The sequence below is a fragment of the Carcharhinus amblyrhynchos genome, chromosome 3, assembly GCF_965287045.1.
Source record: "Carcharhinus amblyrhynchos chromosome 3, sCarAmb.v2.hapA, whole genome shotgun sequence".
NCBI classification, from domain to species: domain Eukaryota; kingdom Metazoa; phylum Chordata; class Chondrichthyes; order Carcharhiniformes; family Carcharhinidae; genus Carcharhinus; species Carcharhinus amblyrhynchos.
This window is the reverse complement of record NC_137326.1, coordinates 78,519,514-78,536,032: the sequence shown is the minus strand read 5'-3', so window position 1 is coordinate 78,536,032 and position 16,519 is coordinate 78,519,514.

Below are 16,519 nucleotides of genomic sequence, written 5' to 3'. Positions count from 1 at the left end.
TCCCCATGATTCCCCCAAAGGGAAAAAGTATGTGTGTGAAGATGAGATTAAAAAAATAGTGTTGTTGAAGATCAAATGTCACTCTCTTAAGATCAGTTGAGAATAAGTCTGATTAATGTGTTTCTGTAATCAGATCATTTGTCCCTGTTATGACCCTTCTGTTGATCAGCTGTTGAACTATTTAAAATTTATGTGGCTGCTTGGCATGCCACACAATTATATTTATACAAACACTGGCAAAACAAATTTCTTCTTTAATAATATGGCTATCTTTAGTGTTGCTGTGAAAAGATAATCTGTGAAAGCTTTTCATCTTGCACTCATCAGGACAATTGCAAGAATGTTATGGTGTGCCAAGTACTCATCCAGGTACTTTTTAAAGGATATGAGTCACCCCACCTCCACCACTCTCCCAGACAGTGCATTCCAGACCATTACCAGCCTCTGGGTAAAAAAGGTTTTCCTCAAATCCCCCTTAAACCTCCCATCCTTGTCCATCAAAACAACAACTTTATAGTGTATGAGGAGAGAGTGTGGATAGGCTGGCAAGTGGACTCTGACTGGTAGAGACATTGCCATGGAGAAATGACCAGTTAATGGTGACTGACAGTTAACTACCAAGCACTGTTTGAAATTAAACCAGGCAGCTTGACTTTGATTGGTCAAGGCATTGTCCTGAGGGATGAACCAGCAAATGTCTATCACTTATTTGTTCTGCTGAAACAGGCACAATGTGTGCATGTTCTTTCTGTCTGCAAAGAACAGTGCCCTGTGCATTAATGTATGTAGCTTCCAGCACATGCAAATATGCCACACTGAGTCTGATTGACAACCTTAAATTAGTTGTCAGTGTAATTTTGTAGCACACTGAGAATTATTTAAGAAATATGTGATTGTCTTAATGGATGCAACACAAGAAACTTTGACTAAATGGTTTTTTTCAGCAAAATTCAAGTTCTGCACTACCAAATGATTATACGGTTATTGTTAGTAAATGCAAACAGCAATTTAATATAAATGTTGGGGGACAACGTAAAGCTTCTGCAAAACATTCAGACAAATACGGAAGTTGGAGAAAGGCAGTGAGGGAAATGAAGGAACCAAGAGACTGTAGATAAGAACAGATCAAAAATGTAAGAAGACTTAACACCGGTTGAGAAATCAATGAGTAAAATATGAATGGATGGATGGGAAGGGGGAGATGAGGCAGAAAAATAACAGGGAAATAGAGATAAAGAATTTATATAATGCAGAAAAAAGATTTTAAGAAAGGGATCAATTGTAATGGAGATGGGTAAAAATGCATGAAAGTGAAATATGAGGGGAAAATAAGTTTTAAATGTTAACCATTTCTCACAATGGAAAAATTGGTCTAGTTTCTACAATGGATTTAAAAGTGAATATGGTGGTAAGTGACTACAGCAAAAATTGAACATGGTTTTCTCAACTTCCCAGTCTCCCTGAATGCTAAATCCTGAGTAAAAATCAATACTATATTTAGAGTTGCCTGTTACCATTGACAGCAATCCCCTGGGCCAGTTCAAAGAGCTGCTGACATAATTTGAATGCAAATTGAATTGCCTGATGGCGTAGTTACCTCTTTCCTCAGTTCTCATGTTGATCGCGCAACAGAAATGATAGATGCAAATCCATCAACTGAACAGCATCGTTGCATGCTCAGTGATGCTTAACCATGACTCTAAAATAAAGTCTGCATGAGCCACCAACTGTCAATGATCTCATTATAGAGTAAACAATTGGCTTATCAAGAAAAACAAGAACAACATAGTGCCTTTAACGTATTAAAACATTTGAATATACTTCACAGAAAAATTAACAGAATTCTACAATAGGGCACAGAAGGAAATCTGAGATGCAGTCGACATACACAATTAAAAATAGGTAACATACAGGTAAAAGGGTAAAAAGAATCAAGGCCACTTATTTCCTCTTTTCAAATAAACAGGGACATTCAAAGCATCGGGAAAGTATCACCATCAGTATCTTAACAAAGTCCTCCAAATCGGCTGGTAAGAAAGGTGGTCCAACAGCAATGGCATCTCCCAAGCTAACTTAACCAGCATCAAGGAGCTAATCATGCAATACCAGCTCTCATAACTTCGGCATGACAAGAGACTCCCAGGAAAACAGTGGAAATGCTTCTGAGGTATCCTTCATGCATCCCTGAAGAAATTGAATATACCCATCAACTGATAGGAGACCCTGATTTGTAACTGACCAAAAAGGAAAAGGTTTACTTCAGAAAGCATCGAGCATATCAAGAGACCTTGTTGGGAACATGCAAAGACAGTTGAAATATCGGAGAGAGTGTGCAAACTTCCAAAGCAATTACCCAATTCTCCAAGCACCAACTGCACATCGGGGACTTGGGGTGGAGGGTGATGCATGCAGCAGTTCCGCACAACCGTAGGATTCACTGGTTCACGGGCTCCAAAGCTTGCCCCTTCTGTGGCCTTGTGGAGCCCATGGACCATGTCTATGTTTCATGTCTTAGGCTGCACACCCTTTTTGTTTTCCTGAAGGACCTTTTATTGATATTTTGTTTGCACTTCAGTCCCACGCTCCTGATTTACAGACACCTGGTGCAGAGAGAGGAGGGTCGGGATGGTGACCTCCTCGTCAACCTGCTCCTGGGCCTGGCGAAACGCGCCATTTACAGGTCCAAGCAGCAGGTGATCAAGGGGGCCATCCGTCCTGACTGTCTACCCCTCCACTGTGGCTACGTTCACAGCCAGGTGTCCCTGGAGAGGGAGCATGCGGTGTCCATGGACACAATTGACGCCTTCTGTGCCCGTTGAGCACCGCAGGGGATGGGGTGCACTATTGACCCTAATAATCAAATTTTAATTTGACATTTTTAAGTTTCCTTTGTATTTTGATTTTGTTTGGGCTGTTCCCCTTCCTTTTGGGGAGCTGCCCCTTTTACTTTGTCCTAATTTAGTTTGAGTTTGTTTATTTGATTTGACCTTCAAAGAGGCCAAGCACCAACTGCAGATTTTATAAAATTGCACATAAACTGTTTGACTGCTTCTTTTGTGCTTTGACATGTCTCGAATCCAAAAATCCATTTCCTCTTACAAATTACTGCACTTGAATTTCATTACAGATTAGCTAAGAAGCTGTCAATCAGTTGCCAACATGTGACCACAGGTTAAATTGTGCAAAATGATGAACAAATTAGCAATAAAGCAAATCAAGTAGTTGCCTCAGCAAACATGTTGATAGATCAAAACAACAATTTACCTCAAGTAAAAGTGATTAATGTTTTATTGTGACATTTATGGGATGGCCAAAATTTACTCATACGCAAATATTTCACTCCTCTTTCCTCTTAACAGGTGCTGATTGGCCTGCTGTACATTTCTAGTACTCTCTTTGATTGGATTTAACAGTGTTTGTGAGGCTAGTTTTTTTTTTAAATTCTGCTTACCATCTTCAAACAACTCACTTGTAGCCAGCGTGCCAAATGCTGCTTCACAATACCCTACAGCCTGTCTGGAGCACCTGACCACATTTCAGAATGGAAGCTGCAGCTAAATAAGGAGCACCAGCCAAAATCAATAACAGCACCAACACAGACATTTTCATTCAAAAGCTGACTGACACTGTGCGAAGACTAACCTGACAGCCCAGACCAGCCAACATTTGCTGAACCCACCTGTTTTGGATCATTTGAGGGTGGGCTCTATATTGGGTGGACGACATACGCTGACAGGTTACTGTCCAGGAGGAGTTGAAAATTAATCCCTCAGCAGCATAAGCAGACAGCAGTTATATGAGAAGATCCATCACGCTCTTAAGATTGCACGTCTATTGAATAAATGCACGGTTTTTTCAAAAAGCGTCAATGAATTGCTTCAATTTATAGATATCTCAATATGATGCAGATTGGTGTGATACAGCTTTTATATTAAAGTCCATTTCACATATCCTGTCATTCATATTGAATAAGTCTTTATATTTAAAAAAATCATCCTCCATCCCTTGTAATTGCAGTAAACTTTGGTTTTATCCATTCTGATTCAGTTTTCCCATTTTCTTTCATTCCTGAATAAATGTGTAGATTCTTAAGTGATCAAGGATTTTTTTTTCCTTTGTTCCAATAAAAGAGTAATTTAGTACATGTTGTTCTTTAATGATTCCTTGATATGACTTAAAAGTATAATCATGCAATTAGAATGTGTCAAATTCACTGGTACATTAGATTTATGCTTTCAGTTTTTAATGTTACTTCAGCCAGTCAAATTGCATGTTCGACATACATGTCAAATGTCAGAATGTCACAGATGATATTCCCTACCCATGTCCAATTCAGTTTGTAATCAATACCAAGATTACCTCAGTATCACCTGTCAGTCCATTTGTCTCTCAGCATATTTCCACATGCCTGAAATAATTAGATCACAGTTTGTGGCTATGGATTGTATTAAGCTAAAAAGATATTCAGCACCAGTTTGCTTGTAAACATTCATAAATGTGACACAGACATACTGAGTCTTTTTACATGCATGCATACATTACACAGGAATATCAACAGAAAAATCTAAGCTAATATGCTGGAAAATTTCCAATCACATCATTACGTATTTTTTGTTGACAATATATAAAATAAGAGACTCATCATCTATACAGGTTTTAGTAGATGCTTAATAATAAACAAATGTCACAACAAAGAAGCCAACCTATAAGTTCTGAGTTCAACTGTAACATACACCATCTGGGCTATGAGGTTAGATTTTAATTGTTTGAAACTCAGATTAGATGAAGGATGCTTCCACATTTGTAGTGTGGGAACTTTGCTAATGTCTTGATAAGTGCATCAAGCTTTGCTCTTATATTTAATGTCAAATACCACAGTATGTGCAAAACAAGGAACTGTTATTTAAAAAGGATGCGAAGGATAGGCCAGAAAACCATAGGCCAGTCAGTCTGACTTTGATAGTGAACAAATTATTGGAAACAATTTTGAGAGACAGAATAAACTATCACGTAGAAAGGCAAGGATTGATCAAGGATAGGCTTTGTTAGGGGAAGATTGTGTCTTACTAAATTAATAGAATTTCTTGAGGAAGTAACAAGGATTTGATCTGTGCAGTGCAGTGCATGCTGAGTTTGAAATGTTCAAATCATTTAAAAGGTACCTGGATCTGCACCTGATGTACTGTAACCTGCCAAGTGCTGGAAAGTAGGCTGAAAATGAGTGGCTCGTTTATGTTTTTCATTTTGGCTGGTGCAGACATGAAGGGCTGAATGGTTTCTTTCTGTACCATAATTTTGCTATGGTTCTATGGTTCTAATTTCTACTGAGCTCTGAATGCAAGTTACCTTCTATTTTTATATAAATTTCCCATCCAGAGCAATAAATAATAGTGAGCTGTGCATCTCTCCTCTCCACCTCAATCCATTAATTTATATCCTCCCTTTCCCCTTCTCTGAAGATATTGCGTCCTTGCAGTTTGACGGGCATTTGTTGTCCTCTGATGTTTTGTTCACTGCTGAGGACATGGCAATGAGAAAGAGGTACGTTTCTTGACCAGGTGGCAAGGTAGATGAATATACTTGATAACCATGCATAAAATATGATTCTTGTTGAGAAAACATCACTCCCATTCCTCTAAACCTTGTATTCTGTTGGTACGTGGTTTGCAATGACTGTGAGAAACGAGCAGAGTTACCCAGTATTGTACTTCATTCTCTGGTTTAATGGTGTCGCATACATCCGTGGCATAATTTACGATCATGATTTCTGGCACATAGCAGATGACAGCTGGGGCACTCGAGTATAACAAGCCCTGAGCACATGCCTGTCAGTATTCTTTACTTGCTGCTCTCCTAAGAGTGTTACTGAGTAGAATAATTCAATGTCACACAAACTGTAGTCTTTGTGCCCTCCAGCTTACATGTGCAAAATTGATCAGAATACCGACAGAATACCTAATGTTTCTTGCAGAAATAAACACCAGAGCTGTCAATTATTAGTGGGCCATTTATTTCAAATCCCTCGTTAGCTCAGGCTATAATAAAGAAATGGGTACAGGGGAAAAACTCAACATAATAAAATTATCTTATTGAATATGAACCTCCTGGCAAGTATTATACACATGATTATCTTTGTAGGTATGAAAAGATGCAAAGCCATCTTTGAGAGGGAATCCCATAGAAATTTATACACTTCTGACAGGGTTAGACAGGGTAGATTCAGAAAGAATGTTCCTAATGATGTGGGAGTCCAGAACTAGGGGTCATAGTTTGAGGATAAGGGGTAAATCTTTTATAACTGAGGTGAGGAGAAATTTATTTACCCAGAGGGTGGTGAATGTGTGGATTTCATTACCATCAAATATAGTTGAGGCCAAATGTTGTGTGATTTCAGGAAGAAATTCAATATAACTCTAGGGGCTAAATGGATCAATGGATGGGGGGTAAAGGGAGATCAGGATATTGAATTTCTTGATCAGTCATGATCAAAATGAATGGTGGAGTAGGCTCAAAGGGCCAAATGGCCTATTCCTGCTTCTAGTTTCTATGTTTCAACATAATTGCTTAGATCTTTCAGCTTTCCCGATCAGGACAGTAACAATTCACATTCTGTTCTTGACTTGCTGGGTCAGCGTTGGCAATTAATTTTTTAAAGTTTTTATTTATTAGTCACAAGTCAGCATTACACCACAATGAAATTACTGTGAAAATCCCCTAGTTGCTACACTCTAGCACCTATCTGGGTACACTGAAGGAGTGTTTAGCGTGGCCAATGCACCTAACCAGTATATCTTTCAGACTGTTGAAGGAAACTGGAGCACCTGGAGGAAACTCATGCAGACATAGGGAAAATGTGCAAAGTCTGCACAGATAGTGTTCCAAGCCAGGAATTGAACCCCGGTCCCTGGAGCTGTGAGGCAGCAGTGCTAACCACTGTACCATTGTGCCTCCCCTATTTCTGAATTAAACAAACCTTCTGTAATCTTACTACAGTTTGCTAGTCATCTAATCATACACCTTTGCCCATGCGATTTTTCATTTTATATTTATGTACTAGTTGTAATGTGCTCACTTTTTTGCATTTGAAGCTGTTCAGAGAAACTTTACTCACTAATGCCAGGAGTGGGCGGTTGATATGAGAAAACAGAACAAGCTAGGCTTATATCCTCTGGAGTCTAGAAGAGTAAGAGGTGACTTGATCACAACCCTTAAGCTCCTGAAAGTTCTCAGCAAGGTGAGTGTGGAGAGAATATTTCTAAAAACAAGGGGTTGCTCAATCCAGTAAGAAGTCTCACAATGCCAGGTTGTGAAATAACCTGATGTTGTGAAACTTATTGCTGTGTTTACCCCAGTCCAATGCCGGCATCTCCACATCATTGCTCAACCCGGACAGAGATGAGAAGAAAAGTTTTCTCTCATACGGTCATGAGTCTTTGGAATGCTTCCTCAAAAGACACTGGAAAGCAGTCTTTGAATATTGTTAAGACAGACCTAAACAGAGGCCTTGTTGTGCAGTGGTAGTAGCCCTGCCATGGTCCAGAAGCTCTGCGTTTGAATCCAACACCTTGAGGTGCTGGCTTCAGAAGGAGCTTTCAATGTGGTTCAACAGGCTGCTAACCAGCTCAGAAATTCTTGCACCATTACCCTATCTGTCCCCACGGAGTACAAAATACAGCCTGGACGGGATTTTCCAGCCGCACTCACCTTAAGGGTCAAAGGACTTTTAAATGGTCCATGTCCCACCCAGTACAATTCCCGTGGCGGGTGGGATGGGAACATTCCATACTATGGGTGAGCTAGATAGATTCTTAATAAGCAAGGGGTGTAAGGTTATCAAAGCTGGGCGGGAATGTCAGTTGAAGCATGATTTTGTTGAATGGTGGATCCAAGTGGCCTAGGCCTGTCCTAACTTGTATGTTTGTATGAAAATATTCACGTTACCTGTGTACTTTCTGTTATTGCCTAGAAATATATCAAGCTCTGTTTTCTTCCTTGTTTGGAGCAACAATAATTAAATATTCCCAAACACTACCCCACTCTTTCACATCACAAACATTTTGCCTATCATAATCATTGAAAACAGTTTATCATTCTATTGATTATAACTGTATTTGGGAGCAGTAACCTGTTGGGAAATACACACTCAGCCGACAACTATTTCATTCTTAATTCTAATAAATTAACATGTAACCTAGTTACATATTCTTAATTTGGTGACTATAAATATAAATGTCAGTAGAAAATAAACACCTTTGTGAAGTTATGGGTAAAACAGTTCTTCAAAGTTGTAGAAGTGACAAGGCCATATTTTAATAAAGTTCAGATGCAATAATTCATCTGATACTTACAAATTTCTGCATGTCATTAGGTATGTGTGAAGGTGACCACTTCATTTTCTGCATGCTCAGCACTATGGTTTGTGAGTTAAAAATGATCCTAAACTGAAGGGAGTGCTTTAGGTTGGAACAACAGTTGTATATCGGAGCCATTCATCTTTGGACTCATTAAAAATTGGGTGAGGAATGATGGAGAAAGAAATTAGGTCTGGATTGGCAGTGGAATAATCTTCCACATTTCACTACCTGGAATTTTAGCCCTTCACGTCAGCATGATTTCCAGTCCCACCAATGTGAATAGAAATTTCAATGGCTAGCCAATCCCGCCATGGGGAAGCTGATGACAGGGGGATCTGGAAATTCAGGCCATTAAATATATTATTCCATTTTTGACAGTGTTCTAGTGAAACTTAGCAATCTTTTCCTTCCTTACACCAACCTGATTCAAGGTCTGTTGGAGTTTCAAGCTACACTTTCTGTGCACCTTATGGTCCCTGGGATGAAGGGAAGTCTGCTGAGGAATTGAGTTCAGAAGGCATATAGTCCCTGGAGTTTAAGGGGAGAAGTGATTTAATTGAAAATTTAAAATTCAAAGGGTTTTGACACAGTAGATGCTGATAAAATGTTTTCCCTCACTTTATCACAGTGTCTAAAACAGTGATCTCCTTTTAGGCCCAAGGTGAGAAGAAAATTCTTCATTCAAAGAGCTGTGAATCTTTTGGATTCTTTGTACCCAGTGAGTATAAAAGGTCTGTTCAAGAAAGAGGTTGTTAGATTTTGAGCGATTAAGTGAATTAAGGAATGTAGGAAGGTCAAGCTGAGATACAAAATTGGCAATGACCTTATTGAATGGTTGAACAGACATAAGGGAAAAAATAGCCTCCTTTTTCTATTTCCGATTTCTTACATTCTGCAATTCGTCAAACCTTCAAGGTCATCTTGCATTTTTTTTAATTTTGAATTTCCCTTCAAACATCAGCAATATTTTCTCTGCTGATGTCTCTCAGGCACAAAACATTTCATGTCGGAGGGTGACTTGCAAATAGATCGGGGCATCTTTAATTTACTTCCCATTTCATTGCAGAAATTTGGAATTGGCAAATCATATGTTAGTGATAATGAGCTAATTGGGAGAGAAAAGTACATCATAATGTTATTTAAAGATAGCTTAACTCAGGTTAACGGGCCAAATCAACATCACTGTAATTATCTTGACCTCTTCAGTATTCTTCCTAAGTTCATTTCAATCTAAAAGTGACACAAATTCTGGCACAAATTTATATCGTACAAATTATTTCCACCTTAATTCTGCCCTCATCCATTTTACTTCTTTCAAAGATGAGTGGATTACATTGATTGGCCATGCTCAGCTGCCCCTGAGTGTCAGCGAGATTAGCAGAGTAAATATTTGAGGTTGCTGGGATAGGGCCTGGGTGGGATTGTTGTCAGTGCAGGCTTGATGGACAAATGGCCTCTTTCTGCACCTTAGGAATTTTATTTTTTTTAGTGTTTGCTCCCATTCCAGTTTGCTTACATTTGAAAAGACGGCATCTTTTGAATTAATATTCATTTGAAGTGAATGATCACTACTTACTGAGACTTTTCCTTTCTCAGGATGTTTCCCTCGTTCTTTGTGATTACAATGTTCTTCAGATGGAATAAAACTGCATGTTGCCTGCAATACAAATAGCTTTTCTCTGGAAGCTGATTGGAGGGAAGGAGAGCTGGGAAATGAGGCAAAACAAAGACCTCCTTGATGTGAGGTGGATTTCTTGCAACCTTTGGCATTTTCCACTTGGTGATAATAGCTTTGGAGACCTGAGCAAACAGATTTTGAGAGAGGCAGATTGGGTGGTTGAGAAGGTGAATACCCATTTTCGCTCAGACTTGTATTGTATCTATTCCTCTTGGGACATGTAACTCCGGCAGTTCCACGTGGAATGCTTTTATGTTGCAGTTCATCAGAATGATTGTTTGCCTCCAGACACAGGGACCAGGCACCTTCATCCTCTGAAACTGTAGTACCATTGCACTGACTTGACTTTCTTGACACTGATTTCTCTTTGGCTTTCCTGTTCAAGGGCTGAGACTGATGATTATGTATGATGGGGGGTATTATGTTTGTAATTTTATCAGATGATTCCATTTCAAAAAGCTCAGGGCCTAGAAGAGAAATCTCTTTTTTTGTCTTCTTACTGATGTTGTGTGCACAATTATTTAGACCTTCGTTTCTTTCTTTATCTCTTCGGTTATAATAGTGATTAGTTTGAGTAAATCTAGTACCCGTGAGTCTCACATTTTTGTCTTGTTGGTTCTGTTGATCAACTTGCAATGCAAGGAACAATGGACAGCCTTCCGTGGCAGTTTCGTTACAGAACTGCCCAGGTTCACCACTGTTCATCTTCAGGGATGCCACATGACTAACACAGTCCTCCAGAAGCTGAGCCACATATATATCTGCCTCATGTTGCCTTGAATTGTTGGAATTACTCTGATGATCCTTCTTTGGTCCCGAATGACAATCTCTTCTACTAAAATTGCACAATGGGCCAGATGTGTTACAGGTGCCAAGTAAAGCAAAGCAAGAAGGACAAAGCATTACCTCAGCAAGATTGGATTCCACTGATTTCCTACAGTTTGGACAAAGACGTGTCTTACTGATTTCCACTAGGATCATAGATTTTGATGTTACTGTAGATTCTCCTGTTGAAACCATTGTACTCTTCAGCTCTCTCTGTGGATGAGGTGTCAACAATACCTGCTTCTTGAGCAAGCTATCTGGAACAACTTTACTTATAGAGCTATGTTTGCTCTGCAAAAACCCAGAATCATCATGCTCAGGTGTCGACAAAGAAACAGCATCATTTGTTGATTCAGCAAATGGGGAAGTTGCATTTTGACCATAAAGATTCTTTCTATGTTCATTTTTTCCACTTAGTCTCATTGGTGTGGCTTTGGTCAAATTGTTCACACTACTGTTTTCCAATACTCCTTCCGTATCAGCACAGGAAACGGAATGGCTAGCAGATATGTTTGTTGAACTGATTATGTCTGTCCTTGATGGATCATGACTTTCAGCATTACTTTGAACATTGAACCCCAACACATTTGTTTCTGTCTTTTGCCTAAGCCAGTTTACTAGGCCCATTGCCAAAGAAAGTTCAGTGTCACAAAGTTTTAGCAAGCACTCTTTGCCTTTCCAACCGCCCTGGAAGAACTCATGGCAGTTGGCTTCCACCGTAGGAGATGGAGCCATGTTTTCTTCAGCTCCAACATAAAAACTGTACATGGACAAAGGAGTTTGGGGTTGAGCCTGAGCATTTTGCAAAGTGGACACTTCTTCATCTAAGATAGGACTCATCCTGGGTTCTTCTGGATCATAAAAAAGTTCATAGAGGGCATCACCACTGTAACTGTCCCTGGGAAATTGCCTACTTACACTTGGACTTTGTGAACGCTTGCTTTCATCCTCTTCTTGCCCTGGGGAAAATGAGTCATAATATCCCTCATCACTGGTTGATGTTGATTCCTGATGGTCACTCTGCGGTGTCCCCAGGTCCATTGAGGCATCTAAATTCTTCTCTGCCTCCTCAACCTCTTCTTTCTCTGTGATGTTTTGTAATTCTAAAGGTGAACTAACTAACTGCTCATCGCCAGACTTGAGCTCCACAGAGTGTGTGCCTTCAACACTTACAGTTGTCTCATGGACAATTTCATGCGCATCAGAGTTGTTAATATTTTTCCAAAATCCATTTAGTTCCAGGCCATCCGTCTGTCCTGGTGATGCAAGTTGCTCCCCTCCACCTTGGAATGATCCATTTGAAGGAGTTGGTTTATCTTCACACCGTTCAGCTGCATGTTTAAAACTGTGGCCTGCCTCTAATTGGTCAGTACTTTCCTCATCCGCAAAGATCTCTCCACAGCCAGTGAGGGAGTCAAAGCTCTTCAAAGAAGCAACGTCTTCACAGAGAGTGCTGCTACATTCATGTGAGGAATCTGAGGGTGGATCACTATCAGTAAAATACTGTGCTAAAGAATCACCAGCATGAGTTAAAATCTTTGAACTTTTGTATATGCCCTTAGTAGGTCTTAATGTCACTCTGCCACTGAAAAATTTAGAGTCTGGCTTATGGACCTTGGGTCCCAATGAAGTTACTTTCTCTTGCCTGTTTCTCCTCATTGTAAATAAACCCCTGAAGCCCCTTTTGGGTTTTCTCAGTGATAGACGTCTGCTTGTAATGCATTTTGTCATTGATGGTAATGATTGAGAGGAAGGACTTGGAAGCTCAACTATTGAATTATTAGATTGGCACTTAGCCCTTCTTTCTCGCAGCCTATTCATAACAAAAGGCCCAGAGGACATCGCAACTTCAGAGAAATTTATGGCATTAATAATTCTATCCTTATTTTTTTCTAGCGATGTCATAATCTTACCATCTTGCGGTTTCTCCAATTGAGTACTTTCTGAATCTTCTGCCATAGACATGAGACAGTCATGAGTCTTGCTTTTCCGTACACACCTCTGCACATTCCAAAATCCAAATTGTTCCTCTTCTTTATCTCTTTCAGAGGTGCTCATAACGCTCCGAGTTTGCCTTGATTTCAAGAACAGTTTCTTTACTTTTTCATCTTTGCAACTGCCTCCGCTGCTAGATGAACATTTATTGATTGATCTTCGCTCAAAGTCGATATCAATGAAGGTCTCTGCGTTTCTAACAGCCTGTTGCAGGCTGTACTTGCGGAAGTTTCTTGATCTTCTTGGTTCCATTGTCACGAGTCACAATCGGTCTGCTGAAAAGAGAAATGTGTTATTCATATCTTTCAAATTCACATTTTCATACTTCTGCAATACATGCAGGAGGAAATATGCATGTGGCAATTTGTTTTTATGATCAGCAGTTTGAGGGAATGATCTGAGAGAAAAAAAACATTTTTCCATCCTTGGTGCTAAGAATAAGCAGTGCAGGGTTGGAGTACTGTGTGCAGTTTTGGGCGCCGCACCTGCGCAAAGATATTTTGGCCTTGGAGGGAGTACAGAGGAGGTTTACTAGGCTGATACCGGAGTTGAGGGGGTTGAGCTATGAGGAGAGGCTGAATAAACTAGGCTTGTACTCGTTAGAGTTTAGAAGAATGAGGGGAGATCTCATTGAGATGTATAAGATGATGAATGGGATGGATAGGATAGAGGTGGAGAGACTCTTCCCGCTCAAAAAAGACAGTAGGACTAGGGGGCACAGCCTCAAGATAAAGGGGGGGCGGTTTAGAATGGAGTTGAGGAGGAACTTCTTCACTCAAAGGGTGGTGAATCTCTGGAATTCTCTGCCCGTTGAAGTGGTGGAGGCTGCCTCACTAAATATTTTTAAGACGCGGGTTGATGGGTTTTTGATAAGAGAGAGGATTAAGGGTTATGGGGAGAGGGCGGGAAAGTGGAACTGAGCCACGACAGATCAGCCATGATCTTATTGAATGGCGGGGCAGGCTCGAAGGGCTAGATGGCCTACTCCTGCTCCTATTTCTTATGTTCTTATGTTCTCTGCAAGCATGTGTCTAAAAATATAACTTGTCTGCTACTTTAACACAGCCATTAACAAAATGTACAATAAATCTAGCAAAATAGTGAAGAAATGAATTTCTGAGAAGCTTAGTTAAGTGTTTACATGCAGTGTAATTTCAACTTGCCAGTGTCAACACTATCCACCGGAAAAGACAGAGTAAAAATCCTTCCACTCAACCTCAACAATCCCACCCTCAGCGGAATACACTTACTGCACCAAAAATCATTTATCATCCCTCACATCAATCATCTGTCTCAGATTGATAATCTATACCAATTTATAGGCATCCCATATGCAATGGGAACTTCAATGGGACAGCGCACAATTGATCTGCAAGTGTGAATGGCCCAAGGCACTTCTGGTGTTCATCTCAACAGTCAAAATTCAATCCCGATCCCAATGGTGAAGACTGGTGCATTGGCCTAGTATTTTGCTTTGGGATTGGGTGCGCAGACCTGGGACATTTCCCGGTCTTGTCAGCCTGATCCAGAAAAACAAGGCCTCAAAATAGGAATTTTCACTTTGGGGGGATGGGCTTGATTTGAAGTCAGATCTGCTGTGCCTGAAATGAGTGTGAAGGCTTCCGGGTGTAGAGTCGGGCTTATCGAAAGGCCTGAATCTATGCTCTGGCAGCGTGCGAATAGCAACAAAACAAAAAACATCCTTTCTCACCTCACCCTGCACACTCCACATGCCTTATCCATGCCAACCCAGGCCAGCTCATGCCCCTGTACCCACCTGCATACCATCCATACACCTATGGCACACCAGTCTTTTTTTTTCAAAAATTATAATGGCAGGCCATTTAAATGCCTTGACAAGTGCTCTTGACAGTTTTGGTGAGTCTTACCAGATCTGAGAGGTTCTTTGACAGATGTTTCTGACAGTTTTGACAGTTGATTTTGAAATGTTTGTTGACAGGTCCAATCAGTTTGACAGTAGTGGGTTTATATACTTTTTACACATTTTTGTGCCTACTTTTAATAATACCGGAGAACACCTATCCTACCCCAAAGAGCACCTTCCTAATGGTGTCCTGGATTAGATCCAAAGGAGTAACTTACCTCTCCAAAGGGGTAACTTCACTGCCCAAACAATTTCACCAAGTTCAGACCAGCTCTTAGTTGGTCTAATCTGCACACTCTGGTTTTCACACTCAGCAGAGGCAGCTGATGATTTAAAAGTCAGCTGCCTCTGTAAACTGTTCATACATGAACCTCAGCATTCCCTCACCCACAGAAATGGAAAATACTGTGTGTTTGGGGGATGTGACTTACTATTTCTGGGCTTATCTGTTTTTTGCCACAATGGATTGCCTGTCTGACATGGTGAAAATCCAGGCCATTGTGCCACATAGTGCAAGGGGATTTGTAGGTAGGCAACAATGGTTGAGAATTGCATGGTGGAGAATACAGGAGTTGAAAATTTGAACATGGGGAGACGTTTCTAAACTAGCAGATTACTTGATAGTTACAAAAATAGATAATGGCCTGAACTTTTTGTGGTATTAGCAGGCAAGCGCCTAAACAGGGAAACCATGAAATGTCATGAGAAGACTCCAAGCGTGCATCCAGACGAAGCCAGTCAGGGTGAGTGTGTCAGAGGTTATGCTGCTATTGCTGGGTTCTCTCACAGACAAGGTGCTATAGAGTGCACTCATGTGCCAATTGAGGCATCAGCCGCTCAGCCAGGTGCCTTTGTAAAGAGAAAGGTTATCATTCTATGAATATGTAATTAGCATGTGACCACAAGACCCAGATTGTGCATGTCTGTGCAAAGTGTTCTGGCAGGACCCATGATTCACACATCCTGCGACACTCCCAAGTATCAAAGGTATTCGTGACTCCAGTTTGGCTAGATAGTTAGTTGCTGGGTCGCAAAAGGTATGATATCACTTCAGTACCCTAGTACAGAGGCAGAAGAGACATACAATCAGTGTCATGCCTGCACAAGGGCAGTTGTTGAGGGGACCATTGGGCTGTTGAACATGAGGTTCCACTACCTGGACCAACCAAGAGATGGCAATGCAATATCTTCCACAGTCAGTGTCACTTATTGCTATTGCCTGCTGCATTCTGCACAATGTGCTCTGGCAAGGATGAAGTGATCCACCCTGGGCTGAGGATAACAAGGCAGCTCCACAAGAATCAGAACTAGACCACTGATGGATCTGATGAGGAGGCTGGACAGGCATAGGGTGAGGATCAGGAGCCTGATTTGAGGAAGCCTCATGGAGACAAGGACATCAGGGAGAAGTTGATTGAATGCACCTTCAGCTGGGATGCCAAGGCACAGCTTCAATTTCATTGCAAGGACAACACCACCATCACAACCATTTCTGAGGAGGCAATACCATGACTCCAATGTCACCTCCCAACTTCTATAATGAAAATTGTTGCCTGTGCTGTATATCATGAGGCACTGATGAGGCCTTCACCTATTGAACAGAAGAAAGACACTCAGGGTATTGAAACAAAATTTTGACCAGAGTTACAAATAAGGAAGAAAACATAATATGGTTGCTAAAATCACACAAAAACCACAGATAACACTGATGAAAAGAATGGATGTCACCCATCACCCTGTGATCATGCTGCCTTAAACTTACATTTGCAAGTGCCACATCTT